The 15784-nt window shown below is 43.4% G+C and overlaps 1 protein-coding gene across 3 annotated transcripts in view; it reads right to left on the reverse strand.

Moving 5' to 3' along the window:
• OSTN (osteocrin) overlaps positions 1-15784 on the reverse strand; it is a 68014-nt gene that overhangs the window by 18487 nt on the left and 33743 nt on the right. The gene's annotated exons all lie outside the window — the stretch shown is intronic.

Here is a 15784-nt window from a genome sequence, read left to right on the forward strand (position 1 = left end):
AAACAACAAACCCAAACAATCTAACAGGGAGGTATTATTAGTTTGTGGGGTAACTTAATGACATATGACCACAAGGTGCTGCTGACTGGCTATTGCACTTCCAGGCACTGTTCTTTCTTCTGTTGGAAAGACACAAGGTGGCACTCACAGGCATTTACTCCTCTTGGGAGTTTTTACAGGTTCTATCTTAAGATGTTCAAGCAGAATCTCTGCAGGACTCCATTCTGCCACCATGCTGGTGTGGCTGGTAGCAGACCTGGGCTGTGACAGTAAGCTGATGACAGAGAGCTGAGTGCTGGCAGTGAAGGCGTTTTGGTGTTTCACAACACAGGGGAAAGTCTGGAGAACAGCTGAGACTCAGCCATCCACAACTCAGCACCTCACAAGAGTGAGGGAGAGGAGGGAGGACTGCAGAAAAACCAGCAGGAGAAGTGCAGCCATAGTGTCACCTCCTTTGGCTCCAAGAGGATGTCTCAGAACGAGCATCAAAATTTTCTTTTATGCTCACCATGGATCAGTGATGCTGTAGCAAAGCTCCAGCCGTTTTTGTTCTACTTATTGGACCTACTCTGAGGCTGAGGTTCTTTCTTTAAGGAAAGTTATTTTCTATTTCACAATTTATCACTGTATCCTCCCTACAAAATCTGAAAGATTTCAGAAATGGCTGCTGATACACAGAACTATCATCAATTCTGACTAGGAGGTGTGAAGGGGTAATTTGTCATCTTCATGGGCTACTTCTGACCTTAGCATGAGACATTTTAGCAGCACATGTGTGTTTTCTCTCAGGGGGAAAAGAAACCCCAACAAAGCAACCAATAAACAAAGAAAGCAAATAAGCGAACAAACAAAACAAAGTAAGAAATACTACTAATAAAGATGAATAGTGTTAACATTTAATTTCCTACTCTAAAATGACTTTGATCTATTAGCACCTTTTTAACACCTTCTAGTGAAGACTGCCAAGGAAGCTTCCCAGACAATGAAAAAGGTATATGGTGGTTACTCTGCTGGCAGATCATCTAAGGAACAGATATCCTCAACAACATTGTGGTTTAATTACACTTACAATACAATTAAGTTAGAGCAGCCAAGAGTTTGGAAGGAGTCTTTATTGTCTTAACCATGAATGAATAAACAAATATAATGTGATTTTTCTCAACTATGAAGACAGAAAAAAAAAAAAGGAAATTAGAGGAGGTAAGGACACAATAAATGAAGCTCTTTTTGTCACCATCCAAGAGAAAGGCAAACTCACCTCCCTACTGCCCTCATGATCCCACAAGAACTTATATAAATCTTCCAACACTGGTTTGCAAATCAGTTGGGCTGGCTGTTTTCCTTAAGTAGACAAGTTCTGATTCAGAGAGCAGGATCTAGCAGGGGTTCACTTGTGTAAGTGTTGAGCAATCTTGCTCTTCAGCACCCTTGCCTGTGGAAGCTATATTTGGGGTTGTCAGACCTCGTCTGTAAAGGCTTAGGAATGGCACATGAATACACCATACTTGATATTTTTGCACTTTTAGTCCTTCCCTTCTCCCACTAAAACATGCAGCAGTGCTGTTACATCCTTGTGAGCTAAGCCACAGGAGCCTCCTCATTCTGTCACTAAGCTGTCCCATGGGAGCTTCCCCTTCCAGCCTCTCCAAAGAGTGTAACCCTTTCCTGCAACCACTGATTCTTCACACAGCATCACACATCTGCCACTCACAAATCAGTGTGAACATCACACATCTGCCACTCACAAATCAGTGTGAACAGTGCAGGGTACAGCAGCTGTTATGGCCAAAGCAATAACAGGAATTTTTGATTGATCTGGCATGGAGTGAAGACTTGTGACCTGGCATTCTGATTACTGGGATTATGCATATTCTCACTAAACACTAAGTGTGTCATCAGGAACAGTCCAGTTCGTGGTTTAACATGGGAAAACAACACCACACTGAAGTTAGCAAAAGTGGACATTTTTCCAGGTTTGCAAGGCTTGCCCCAAAATTCTAAGAAATAATGCAAGTGCTTTTTTTTTCCTTTTCAAATTTAAAACTATATTCCTTAGAAGAAAGAGCTGATTTTCATGAGCCAGGTACTCAGCTGATGCTGATTCATATATAGCTCTGAGATAAAAAAATGAGATATTCCTAATTACAGTGACTTCAATTTATTTTTACTTCTTGAGACAATAAACTTCAGATAAAATTGGCCCAATTCTGACACCAATCTGAAAGAGGAATAGCATTCCACCAGATTAATCAAAACATAGCATTTTACAGCTACATTATTGGTACAGGGAGAGCATCCAACATTACTTTTGTTGCATTTGCATTCATATCTTGTCTGGAGAATGGAAAACATTTAAAAATAGCCACCCCAGATTTTTAGTCAATACAAAAGAGGGAATTTCAGAAACCAAGCTAATTCCCACTTATTTCCATGTAGATACACAGAACAGAGGGCAGATGACTCCCTGTAAGACAGACTCTATATAAACAATGTGCATTAATTTTTTTCCAATAGAAGGTACATGCTACCTTGGAAGGAAAACCTATGTTAAGACAGCTATTTTTAAATCTGCAAACTATCAAAGTGGGTTTTGCTGTGTCACTTCCATTTAAGATGAATCCTTACAGCTAGATAGAGTTGGAGAAACGAAACCCACAAAGTGAAGGTAGAAAATAGCACTGAGGACAGTAACATTCTTTAGGAATGTTGGGCTTCCTACTAGCAGTTTCTATATATGTACTTTTTAAAAGTCCTTTGTGCTGGGATTCAGTGCCTGTGATAGGTGCTGGGTCATGACATGTATGAATCCATAAAAAGCTCTCAAAAAACAGAGCAAAAGTCCCAAAAAGGACAGCTTCTTGAAAGGCAAGGCATGCTCTGATGCAGAAGGTTGTGTTTGGAAATAAAAGATGTTTTATCTCTGGTGCCCATGCCATTGGCTCCCAGCCCAAGATGGACGTGAGGAGTGGAGATGGCCAAGAAAAGCAACAGGACCTTTTGTGCTACGGACACAGCGGCCCATGAGCCAATGGACAAGGGGTAACAAAAACACAGAGATGTCTCAGTGTAGCAGGCAAATGGTAATAGCTCTGGGCCAGTGTCAACCTGGTCCTGACTCAGCTGGCAACACAGAAATGAAAACAGGTAGATTGTGTTTCCATGCCCTCTATCTATACTCCATGGAGTCAATGATAAACATAAAGATAACAAACTGGGGACCAGCCCTATCTGTCCGTGCTAGGAGTAAGAGTGTTGATGTTTTCACGCTGCCTTGTCAAAGACACGTGTGCTGATGGCCCCTGCCACTGAAACAAACTCCTTGTGGCCCATGAGCCACAAGGTGCCACAGTGCACGAAGCACAGTGAAGGGTGCACCTTGGCCCCAGAGCACACACTTCAGCTCCAGAGCCAGGTACAAATGTGGCCATGCAGCACAGCACTGAATGTGCAGCAGCAGCTCAAATTTAGATGTGCTCAAAGAAGAAAAAATGTATCTGCCCTGAAACTTTCCTCACCTCACACTTCATTTCAAAAGAATTTTCATAATTTTCTTGAAGAACTGAGGAGTACAGTGGAGTTTTGTTTATCGGCACCAGGACAAGAGATGTAGAAGAAGTAAAGAAAGCTGCTAATCAGCAAAATTATGACAACAGACTGGGGAAAGAGAGGAAGGCTAGGAAGGATAGATATTCTTCAGTCAGAGGTGTGGAAGCTGGGCAGAGCCATGTGGACCACTCACAGCATCACAGGAAGCTGTAGGAAACCTCACCACCCATTTCTAGCAGACATGAAGGTAAAGGAAAGTGGGGCTGGGAAGCTGTTTCTCCATGGAAATAATTCCTGCACCAAATGGTATTAATGATGAAAGTTCTGCCCCCTCATTCCTGCTAAGTCCACCCCTGGGATGGTGGCTTGCACAGCAGGACTGTGCTGGAATCAAACAGAGCACGCTGTTAGTGTCAACCCGGGAGCTCAGAGCAATTTGTGCTGGCTAATTTGACTTTTGCTCTAGTATAAATGTGCTTATGGATTGCTTCTTTCCAGAGAACCAGGAAACAAGAGAAACAGCAAACCAATGCTGTTACAGAAATGAAGGTCTCTGGTATTTATAAGAATTAACGATCCCACAACAGTTTGTATATTTGTCCTAGCACTCGAGCCAAATTCTGGTACATTACTTGTCCACTTCAACTCCTCTATTGTCGTTCCGATTGGGAACGGCGATAAAGAACAACAATGGACTCTCAAGGGAGTCACAACACGAGAGTTTTCTGGTTTATTACTTCAGGCCTGTTTTATAGACTGGTACGTGGAAGGTACAGAAAAGAAACTCCTATTGGTTAACAAAGTGCTACATCACCATCCTTGGCCAGGGTGGCCCATCACCCCCCTGGCCTTCTCCTGCAAGAGAAAACAAGACTGCAAAACAACACCTGCCAGGCTGTTTAGTATCTCTGAGAATTGTTTTAATTCCTTCTCATATTTTTCCCAGGCTATTTTCTCAGGCAGCCCGAGGAGCCAGGCGGCCTGTAATTTGTACAGGCACTGTGGTTTAGATTTAGCATCCATACTCTATCACTTCAGCTGGACACAGACCTGTGTTTGCTGGGCTCTGCACCTTTCTGCAGGGAAGCTGCCATTCCCTGAGCAGCTGCAGATGCGCAGCTGGATTAGTGCAGGATGTTTCAGGAGTGATCCCGGCCCAGCAGAGCGTTCCTCAGTCACTCACCGCCCTCTAGAGGTGCGTGGGGCTGAGCTGGGGCTGCTGCAGCCAGCATCCCACAGCCCCGCCGCTCTGACAGAGGCAGGAGCAAGGTCTTGGCTGGTTTGAGTAAATCCAGGTACGCTTGTGGGTACCAAGGACTGAGCTCCGATTCCCAGCTCCTCTGTTATTCCTTCCCTCTCCACCTTCGAGGAGACCCAACCAGCAGTATTTCCTTCACGCATTTTGCATTCTTGCCACTGCAGAGAGGAGTGAAACACATAGAATGACAGAGAACTGCATGACACAACTACAATAAAAAGCAGTAAAAGCAACTGCCAGACTAAACTCTTGTTACAGCTCCTTTTTTTCCTCAAGCAATGAGCCACTGCAGGAATGGATTGTGCCCTCATGAGCTGGACGTGCTGCTATGAGAAAAGCAGCAAACCCTTCTGTACAACTACACACTCACATTACTTTTCCATGTCTGGAATAGCTTGGAAGTTTTAAAGAGAAGAATATAAAGAGTGATGAATAGTAAGTAACCCACCACATAATCAAGTGATGCACGTACTGTTCCTGGTGTGCAAAGACCTGCTTTGAGGAGGTATTTAAGGGGAAACTGCTCTGTACAGAGACTTAACACAAGACCCTGGAGGGAGGAATAACACATGGCCAGTTTCCCCAGACACATCCTTCCACTATTTTTTTTCCAGCTGGAAATTCTGTCTAGGTGGAATTTATCAATCTTTTACATTTTCTTCTTAGAGGTTGGCTGGATGTGCTAGTTTTCTTGCACGTGGAGGAATTCTGCAGGTAACCCTGCATGTGCACAGACCACCTGTGCATGGGCAACCCCACAACTGATCATATACTCCTGCTGGCAGTATTTCATCAAAATAGAGCAGATGCCCAGGATCTCAGTAACCATTCCATTTCAAACATCACCCTGGGACCCAGAAGAGCTGTGTTCTATTACAGAATCACAGCATGGCAGAGCTTGGCAGGGAACTCTGGAGATTGATTAGTCTAACACTCTTCCTCAAAGCAGGGTCAACAAAAGCAACTTTTTGCCAGTGCTCTCCACTCTCTGGGCAGCCTGTTCATTCTTCAGTCACTGCCACAGTAAAAAAAAAAATAAAAAAATCTGATATTTAAATGTAATTTCCTGTACTCAGTTTGTGTTCCTTTGTGTCCTGGGCCTTGTTGCCCATGGTGTTGATGCCACTGATCTCTTTTGTAAAGCAACTTCCAACTTTGTTTATCTGATATAGGTGTTATTTCAGTTATCCTTCATAGATAAAATTGTTATCATCCTCCTTTAATGTGTAGCTCCTCATATTGGCAACATTCACTTCCATGTGGGCTTTTATAGCAGCCACTGTCCTGCTGCTCAAGTGCCTCAGATTGGTTTTAATTTATGTTTTCTTTAGGTGCTTATGCACATATATGCTACTCTACATATATATATATACACTACACTACAAGTCTAGAGATTGGGACAGAGGACTGAGCACTGTATAATATCCTGTGGCCAAGGGCTATAGAGTCCTGTTCAGAACATTATCACATGAAAAATACCCTTTCATTTTACCAGCTTTTTTCCCTTCTGTGGCTGCTGTATTTGAGATAAAAAGTGAGGAAGAAGCCCCAGTCTTAGTCCCATAGGGAACACAGGGCAGTCCCAGTTCTTTCTGCATGGAACTGAACAATTTGTGCCTGGTTAGAACTGAGAGACTGACAGATTCAGAAAGCTCAAGGTCCTAACACTGCCTGCTTATTCTTGCTGTGTGTTTCCTTGTCCACCCCTGCACTGTGCCAGCCACAGTGACCAGTCAGACCTTTCCTCTCTGCAGGCCAAGGTTGGTTTTCCATGAGGATCTCTGGGTTCCTTCATGGGTTTTTCTGTCGCATTCAAAGTTACTGTGTCCAAGCCCTTTGAAAATAAACCATGACTCATGTTTTCACAACACCTTCAGGGGCAAAGAAGCACAATGATTCCCTGCCAAATTTCAAATCCCAGCTCTGGAAGTGCAGGTTTGTCTCAGCATAACTCTTCCCCTGCTCACAGGCAGTGGGAAGCAGGCTTGTGCCATGTAGCAGCAAGTCCCTGGAACTACAAGCATTGCTGCTGGCATGTCAACCAGCTGCATAAATCCCCAGAGGTTCATGTGAGCCGTGGAATCCTCTGGGCTTCAGTTACTCACACCAAGCTGGGCCATGTCCAAAAGCTGCACGCTGCCCTCCCTGCAACGTGGCTGTTCTCCGGAGCCTGTTTGGTGCCTCTCTACCTGTCCCTTGTCTTCACCTCCAGAGGAGGCCTCCACATCTTATACAAGGACCTCGAGGAGGGGACAATCCCACCTCCCTTGCACTTGCTTGGCTCATTAATCCCAGGTGTGAATCCACGGATTTGTGGGTGGAAGGAGGTTTTCCCTCTATCTCCACAAGGGCAGACACGCTGCATTTGTGCTTACTTTACAATTACACTTGGAACCACGGAGCAAGAATATTATAGTTTCTTATGTAACCATATATTTATTTTGGTTATGTGGGGCTTCAAGGCAAATCTAAAATGGTGCTGGACCAGGCTGCTGCCCACAAAAGAAGTTTGTCAGCAGAGTAACAATAATGTTCTGCTTCTGAAAATGATGTGCTGGGCTTTATGGTCAGCTTTTAGGTTTCAATGCTTTTTTTTTTCCACTTTGATATTTGAGCTCTCCCCCCAAAGGAATTTCTTCGAGTGTGTGCACAGCTCTCCAAGCAATGGTCACGGGAGGACAGGGACAAAGCACAAAGAAAGAGATGCTGACGGCATCTGAAAATGATTTGTAATCTCAGCCACAGGAGCTCAGTTGCATTAGCACAGTAATTTATATGCTGGGGAAGGTTTTTCTGATGTTCTTCTAGAAATTTCTTTTGGAATTATTAGGTATCCAAGATACATTTGGAACTCACCAACCAGAGGAGTGAGACGGAACAGATAATTCTGACTAAGCACCCCAATCCCTGTCTCGCAGCCCCAGCTAAAGCACATTGCAACCAAGCACACAACTACAGCAACCAGAGAGGATCTGGAGCTGGGTACTGAGCTAAATCACGTAACACAAGCTGGGATGTTCCATCATAAGAGGATCCTTCTGGGATCTGAATCATCTACACTTGCCAAAGCCCAGTCTTGCCACAGCAAAGCCTGGTTGTCTTTGAGAAAAAAATGGCATTGTGAGAGTATGGAAGCTTTGAACATCAGATGTGTGTGAGGTAAACATAGAAGAAGTGGCTGATCTTTTTTGCAAAATCTGCCTTAAAATAACAAATAATAAAGTACATGATAAATAACACAAGGAGCAATTAAACAACAACAAAAAATGTGAGGTGGGCTACGAAGGCTGCTACTGAGAGAGTACCAGACCTGGCACACTGCCAGAAATAACTCATCTCTGCTCATCCCGTGGGGCAGAAACCCTGCCCTGTCTGCTGCACACAAACATTCCTGGGCACACAGCAATGCACTGGTGTAAGTCCTGCTGGTAGAAAATGCTTGGAGAGCTGCAATGCTCTCAGGAGCAGGGAGTGCCTGTTTCGTGGAGAGATGAATTTAGTTCTCAGTAGACCAAATTAACAACAACAGGCAGAAAAAATATCCAGCTACTAGCCATCTCTGGCTCTTCCCATCCCAAACAAAAGACTGGCTTCTATTCAGGCACATTGTAATGGAATAACTGCTCTAAAGTCAGTACCTTGATAGCAGAGAATGCTGTCATGGCACTGGGGTCAGCACTGTGACTGACAGCAGTACAAACAAGGCCAAAGCCTGGCTGCAGAGACTGAATGCAGAAAAAGTCAGACTCTTTTTCTTCAAGGCATTTATCTACACAGTCACTATCTGAAGCTCCTCAATCCTGCCCCTCTTCCATCTCTTTTTTCCACCTGGTCCTGTAAGTTCCTTGGGCCAAAGGGGATTTCCCCCATCCCCTCCATCTCAGGCAGGTCCCTCACTCTCCTGCCACATGAATAACTCCATATGACCAGTGTCACCCTGAGGCCACCAGGGTTGATGAACTGAAGCCTTTTCCCTCTCCTGCTGCCTGCCCAGGCTCTGAAGCCTCTGACCAGGCAAGCACATCATCCAGAGACTCCCCAGGCTGTTTCCTGGGGAACATGGGGAGCACAGGGTTAGAAAGAGATGTATGAGCCATGCAGCCCCATGGTTAGAGAGGAGAAACCTCAGCCCAGGGCTGACAGTGACTAATGGCTGTAGGTGCTGCGAGAATTCACTGCTCCTCACGTTACCCAAATGTCAGGGGATTACAGAGATGCTATTAAAGCACCACAGGAGTGCAAAGATCTGTGTAAACTGAGAGGATAATCACCAAGCAGAGCAGAAGCTGTTTGACAGTGTTGAAATTATGTTCTCTGGTTGCTCTCTGACTTGGCATGTGACTTGATACATGAAAAACACCCATATTGTGTTTTATGTCCATGACAATTGCTTTTCCTGTAGCAGAAAATGATTTGTAAAATAACTTTTCTTATTCCCAAGCCACTCCAAATTTTGCAAATTATTTTCCACGAAGTAGAAGTGGATTAGAAATAACCTTGGCTCAGGGAATGGCTCTGTTATGGGGGTTTTGCTGCTATGACAGCCAGCTGGGAGAAGACAGTTATTTCTAAATTACTCTATTTTTTACATTAATATCTCTTTTAGAGCAAAAGAGCAACAGAAGCAGTATTATTTCTGTTGTGTGCTGTGTGTGTGTGTGTGTTGGTTCCTAGGAACCACAACTTGCTATCATCCCACCATAGGCATCCCTGGTCATTTCATGTGGCAGCATATCCACTGTGTCCCCAGTCCCAGGCCCTGAGATCACTGTGGGGAACAGGGGCAACTCCTTTTCTCTGTACTGGGATCTGCCCTCAGAAACAAAAAACCCACTTTACAGGAGACAGCCTTGTGTGGACAAAACCCTGCACTCCAATATCATAGAATGGGTTGGGGTTTTTTTGGATTGCAAAATCTGACCCCAAAATTTCCAATGGAAGATATTCATGCCTACCCCAACTTTGCCCTTGGCCCATCTGCCACAGCTGTTGCAGGGTTGAGGTAGTGTCAGTACTATGAGCAATGAACTAAATGTTCTTTAGAGGGGATGAAAATCCTGAGAAATTAACGAAAATCAATGGAGATATTCCAGATGAGGGAGGTATATGGCTCAGCAAAAGTAATGGAGCAGAAAACACGCACAGATGCAGGAGATGCTGTCCAGACTGTTAAGCTACCCTGGCTCAGCCTGCCAGGAGCACAGCCCTCAGCACCCATGCAAAAACCTGCACTGCAGCTTAACCCTGACACTTCTCTCCCTGTCACTGGCCCCCAGCTGCTCGCTTTGCTGGCTCCTGAGGAGATTTTTCCACTGAGGGGAAAGCTTAACCACTGACATTACCTTAAAAATGTATTTGGCAGTGTTCAGGAGGGGTACCCTGAGTGCCCCTGTGAGTGACTCCAGAGCAAACCCAGGGGTCACTGCCAGGGAAGGCTTGGGGCAGGAGCACTGAGGAGAACCTGCTGGACAGGGTGAGGGACACACACACACAGGGTGAAGAATAAACCAGTAAAATAACTATAAGGTTTCTTTTATCTCACAGCATTATTTTGGTGTTAGAGCTCCTCTGTCCTCAGCATTTCCTTTGGTGTAACTGAAATGAAAATGTGGCTCAGGAGCATTGGAGGACTCTGAGACCAGCTGAAAACAGAGAAAACTTTACTCCACCAGATTAAGCAGCTTTCCATGGGGCACATGCCCTGAAAGGGGAAACAAATCACTGTACAGAGCTGCAGAGATTTTCAGTGACTTTAAATCAACTAAACTTGCCAAGAGCTGAGATTCTGGGCAATAAACTTGGCTGGAGCTGAGCCAGCCTCTGTTAGGCTGAGATGCTGCCCTGTAAGGTCCTGAACAGAGTGCCAGACCCACCTGTGCTGAGTGTGACAGGGAAAATGCTGAGGGGACAGAGGCTGAAATCAAGCCTGGAGCTCCAAATAGAAAACACATCTGGCTGCAGCTGCAGAAATAGGGATACCCAAAGGAGGACATTTAACCATCTGCCCTTGCCAGGACAAGAGCACCTGGACTAGAGAGGTGAGCTGGGCTCTCACATCTCCTCTGGGAACAAACATCTGCATTTCATGTACACACTTTGCTCACATTTGAGAACATTAATCCAGCACAATGAAAACAAGAAAACTCACCAGCTGTGTGCTGATGAAACCAGGCCCTTTGGCTACTTCAGGGAGTTTACTAGGTGTATATAAATAAACATGGAAGACTTCACTGCAGCAGTTTAACAAAGTGCTAGAATCCCTTCTGAAATCTTTATGAGGTGAAAATTAGTAAGCAATCCCTGCAAAACCAACTGACATTTTTCCATTTATGAGGCTTCCCATGTCACAATGTCTATTATTTTACACAAATATTTTAGTTTAAAAACGACCTTTCTGAGCTATGCTGAGATGAGAAGGCTGCTGAGATCCAGGGCTGATGTCCCAGAAACCTCAATAGAGTGCCTGGTATTCACAGTTGAATTTTCTGATAAGGTGGTGCATCTTTCCAAAATGTCACTGCACAAGTGGCCATTGGTGGAGTTATTTTAAGGCAGCTCTTCAGGAGGGCACTTCTTGTGCCTGCTCCTGAATTGACAGACATGCCTGCCTGGAACTTGCTTAAGACCCTGCTGTGAAGAGACTTCAATGGCAAAGGCAGCTCCAGGATCACTTACTGGAAGAGATTTTTATCTCTTGATTTTCTTCTCTTTGTACTGGTGTCAATTAGAAAAACAAAAATTTCTGAAATTCAAGGGTAAGCCCTGGATAAAAGCAGACTGAAGCCTAAACTGAGCCATATAAAGCAGCTTCTGCTTTAGTGGTATTTTCCATGGGTATTCTGCACTGGAATAGATGGAAACAACCATTTTCTGTCTGCCTTTCCAACATCACAGCCTCAGGGACAGCTCTGGGGCAGTTCTATTAAAAGTGCAGCCAGGCAGGTTGTGGGGTATCACAGTGAGTGTTTGCAGTGCCAGGCAGTGATCTGAACTGCATCTCCAAAGAATCTCTTCTGATTCTTACTTCAAGGCTCTGAAAGGCACATACCTTCATCCCACCATCCCTCACATCCTCTCCCTGGGAATCTGACTCCTATCCTTGGTTTTGACTTTATCTCTCCTGCCTGAACATTTTTAAAGTTGGACTAAATGCTCATGAAGCTACTGCTGTGGGGGATTGATTTCCTTTTCCCTTCTAGAATTGTGCAAGATCCTTCAACCACTGCTGGTACTATTTCACAAAGATGGCCATGAAGGTCAAAAGAGTTTTGTTCCCTAAGTGCAAGGTAGAAAATCCAGAGAGCCTTGAGGTATCTGCTGTTGTTCCTTAAGACACATGGGAAATAATTTTATTTTTTTTTTCTCCATTAGTCAGTATTTCATCATTCCTTCCTCACTCCTCAACTTCTGTTAGAACATTTTGTGACAGACTTTGTCATAGACTTAGGGTGCTGCAAACAAATTAGACCAGCTTGGCTTCCTTTAATTATTATTTTCCAGCACAGAAAAGGCCAATCATTTTCATTTGTGAAAGAAAGCGCTTTAAAATTTGCTCTGGTGCCTTTGTCATCTGTCCAAGTATGAACCTTAACTGCCTTCTTCTATGGAAGACAAACAAACAAGCCAGAAACAGTGAAATTGCAGCTTTTCACATATTCTCCTAGTCGTGGGAATGACTGCAGGAGATGTTCTTTGGAGAATGAGGAGCAGTGTCCCACCTACACTCAAACACTGCATGTGCAGAGTCACAGTTGGTGTGGAAAGGATGTGGCAGCAGAGGAGCAGAACTCCTCCAGGATCTCCCTCACCCTCCCTGACCATGCCTTGCCACCAGACACATTTCTTAGATTACTTAAACATTTTCTACTAACTACTAAAATCTCCTGCTTCTGATGTTATTTCTTTTCTTTTATGCTGGAGAAAAACTGTCATGTGAAGGAGAAGCAATGCCTCTTGGCACACTTCAAAATTCACTGTCAGGGGAGGATTGAAAAGTCCCTGTGGAAGCTGCTAGGAGGTGACAGCTGCCCTGCCCAGAGCTTCTGAGCACCCCTTCTCTAAGCAAGATACCCACTCCCTTTAGAGCTGAGAGGTTAAACTGACTCAGCAAAGGAGCCATTGCTCTGGAACAGATTTCACAAAGGATTTTGGGACAGGAGGCTTGGCAGTCCCCAGTTTCATTGCAGGGGCAGAGGGTGCTTCCCCCCAGGCCAGGTGATGGCTTTGTTACCCTACAATTCCTTCTCCCCCATTCAGGTGTTCCTACATCTGCCTGACAATCCTACTTAAGGAAGCCAAGTGCCACAAAAGCCACTAGGACACTTTTGTGAAGATCTGTCTGGAAAAGGGAATTTCTGATCTGTGGGAAGTTCCAACATTTTGAAATTTGCTTTTCTTTCACATATAAACAAGAGGCCAAAATTCCATGGTCTGTGTGGAATGGATCTCCTGGAGAGGAACAGAGGGAAGGAATGGAGAAGATTAAGAAACTTTATTTTGAAGGAAAAAAAAATAAATAAAATCCTGTGGATACTGTTTTGGTGAACTTTGCCACTTTTTAATTTCCACGGTGGCCAAACCAGATCACAGAAAAGACTCTCAAAATCTGCAGCTCACAGGGAATCTGGGAGAGATACATGAAAAACAGACAAACAATTAATGATCAGTCAGGAGCCCCCTGATAAAGGAGTTCTTTTCAAATTGGTTATATATTTCAAACAATACACATAAATTCAATATTTGTGGACATCTATACAACTCCTCAAAGAATGCAGCAGAGGATTTAGGTATGGTTTTCAATTTCAAAATATGTGTCCCCACTAAAAATATTTACTCAAGCATGTACAGTTGAAGGTTCATTTAACTTTTTCCTGGACTAGTTCCTATTCATTCTAACTCAGGAACATTACTTTTACATTTGATACAACACCCTACTGATTTCTAAGCAGGTTTCACTCTCAATTTCAGCCAGCTCTGGGTCTGCTACTTAATGTTTTTAACCAAAATCTATTGGCCTTTGGTATCTCAAGTCAGCCCTTTAAAGTTACACAAATAAAAAGTACTTATTTTTCGTTGAAACAGAACATCTGCAGTTTTCCTTAATCATTGCTGTCAAGAACCTGCAACATTCCCTTTTACATGACTCATGAAATTTTGGGATGGGCATGGGCATAGCAATATGGATGGTCCTGGCAGTCCTGACTCCAACCTTCCTCATTTTCATCATATGAAGTGGCTAAAGCTGCTAAAAAAAAAACTCTTGGCATTTTTAACTTGGGAAAAACAAGCTTTGTGCAAGGATCTAGAAAATACAGACAATAGTTAGAAGACAGTTTGCTACCAATAATTATGTATTCCAAAGTATTAAGGAATGATTATGGAAAATTTTAGGTGAAGGTGACAAGATGGTTTGTCTGACCCAGAAAATGGACAGATGACACTGAGTGTCAATAAATGTGATGCACACAGAAAGAAACAATCCTAAATACTTCTACTTTGTCTGCACAGCAAAGGGCTTTGAGCTGACTGTTCCTGATCCAAAATGAGGACCAAGAGGGGGTTTGGCAGAGGCTGGCTCTCAAAATGATTGTTTCCAATGTAACAGCTTGGCATCTTGAATTGAAAATGACAGGAAATAGGCTTAAAAACCATAAAGGACTTCTTTTCCACCAGAGCATATTTTAACAGTGGAACTCCTCACCAAATCACATTCCAGATGCCAAAAGCTTACACAGATACAAAAAACAAAGCCACCAAAGGAAAATCCCTCAAGGACTATTAAGCACAAAACATTGTGTCTGGTTCTAAAATCCCTCAGCCACAAATTGTTGGAGGCTGGGAGAATATTTGAAGGAAGTGTCAAATATGCTTGCAGGATTGGCCACTGTCAGAGTGAGTATCCTGAGCAAGACAGACGCCTGGGCTGACCTGGTATGACTGTTCTTGCACTTTGATATCACATTTTCCTGTTTCCTTCTTCTCAGAAAAACCTAAAAAATAAATCACTGAAACGATCATTTACATTCATACACGCCCCATATTTTATTCAATAGACAGAGTTGGCAGGGAAAACTTCAACACATAGACTTACAGTTTAGTAATTTCATAAGCAACCAAAGAAAGAGAAATGCTAAATTTTTACAAGTTAAGTAAGAGACAGAGCTACTGGCCGTACCTTTAATTAAAAAAAAAAAAAAATAAATATTTGGAGTTCCAATGGATAACACATATCAATAATTTAGGGCAATACACAATACAGCAATTATATAACTGCTGATGCAGTCAGCTGAAGAAATTCAGAGAAAATCTTAAAATTGAAAGAAACTCAAATGTATGGACACATGAAAATACATCCAGACATAACGTGGTGACATTTGCAATGTTTCCCACAGTCTAAAAGACTCTAGTGGTTTTAGAGATATCCTTTGCAACAAAACTACAGAATCCTAGTAAACCTAATAATATTCCTCAGTTTGGTTGGAATTTCTTGTGCACACATATACATTCTGCATCTTTGCTTGAGAGGCCAGTGTCAATTACATTTAACTGCTTCCCTTGTGGACTTAAATCATGGCTGGATGCTAAATTAATGTATTTCTATATATACTCTATTTCTAAGCCATTCTTCTTCAGCAGCTGCACCTTTTCCATGTAGTTTAGAACAGAGGCTGGCCTTCTTCTCTAGCACAACCTCTAGCATGAAAGCACCAGAAGAAAGTCATTACTCTTAGCTGGCACCTCCCTTGTTTAATGGTGTGTAAATGTCTTGGTGCCAGTCCTGTGCTTGGCATACAGGCAAAGGTTAAATACAACAAGCATCTGCAGCCCAACTAAACACCAGTGAAATGCTACAGGACATGTGATAACCACAGAGAAACACAGGAGAAATGGAAACACTAATGATGGAAGGGCACTGTTGAGGATAATTTCTAGTCATAGAAGGATACTTTAAAAGTAAGTGCAGGGAAAACGTTGCTGGAA

This window comes from Cyanistes caeruleus, chromosome 10, assembly GCF_971803275.1.
Source record: "Cyanistes caeruleus chromosome 10, bCyaCae1.hap1.1, whole genome shotgun sequence".
NCBI classification, from domain to species: domain Eukaryota; kingdom Metazoa; phylum Chordata; class Aves; order Passeriformes; family Paridae; genus Cyanistes; species Cyanistes caeruleus.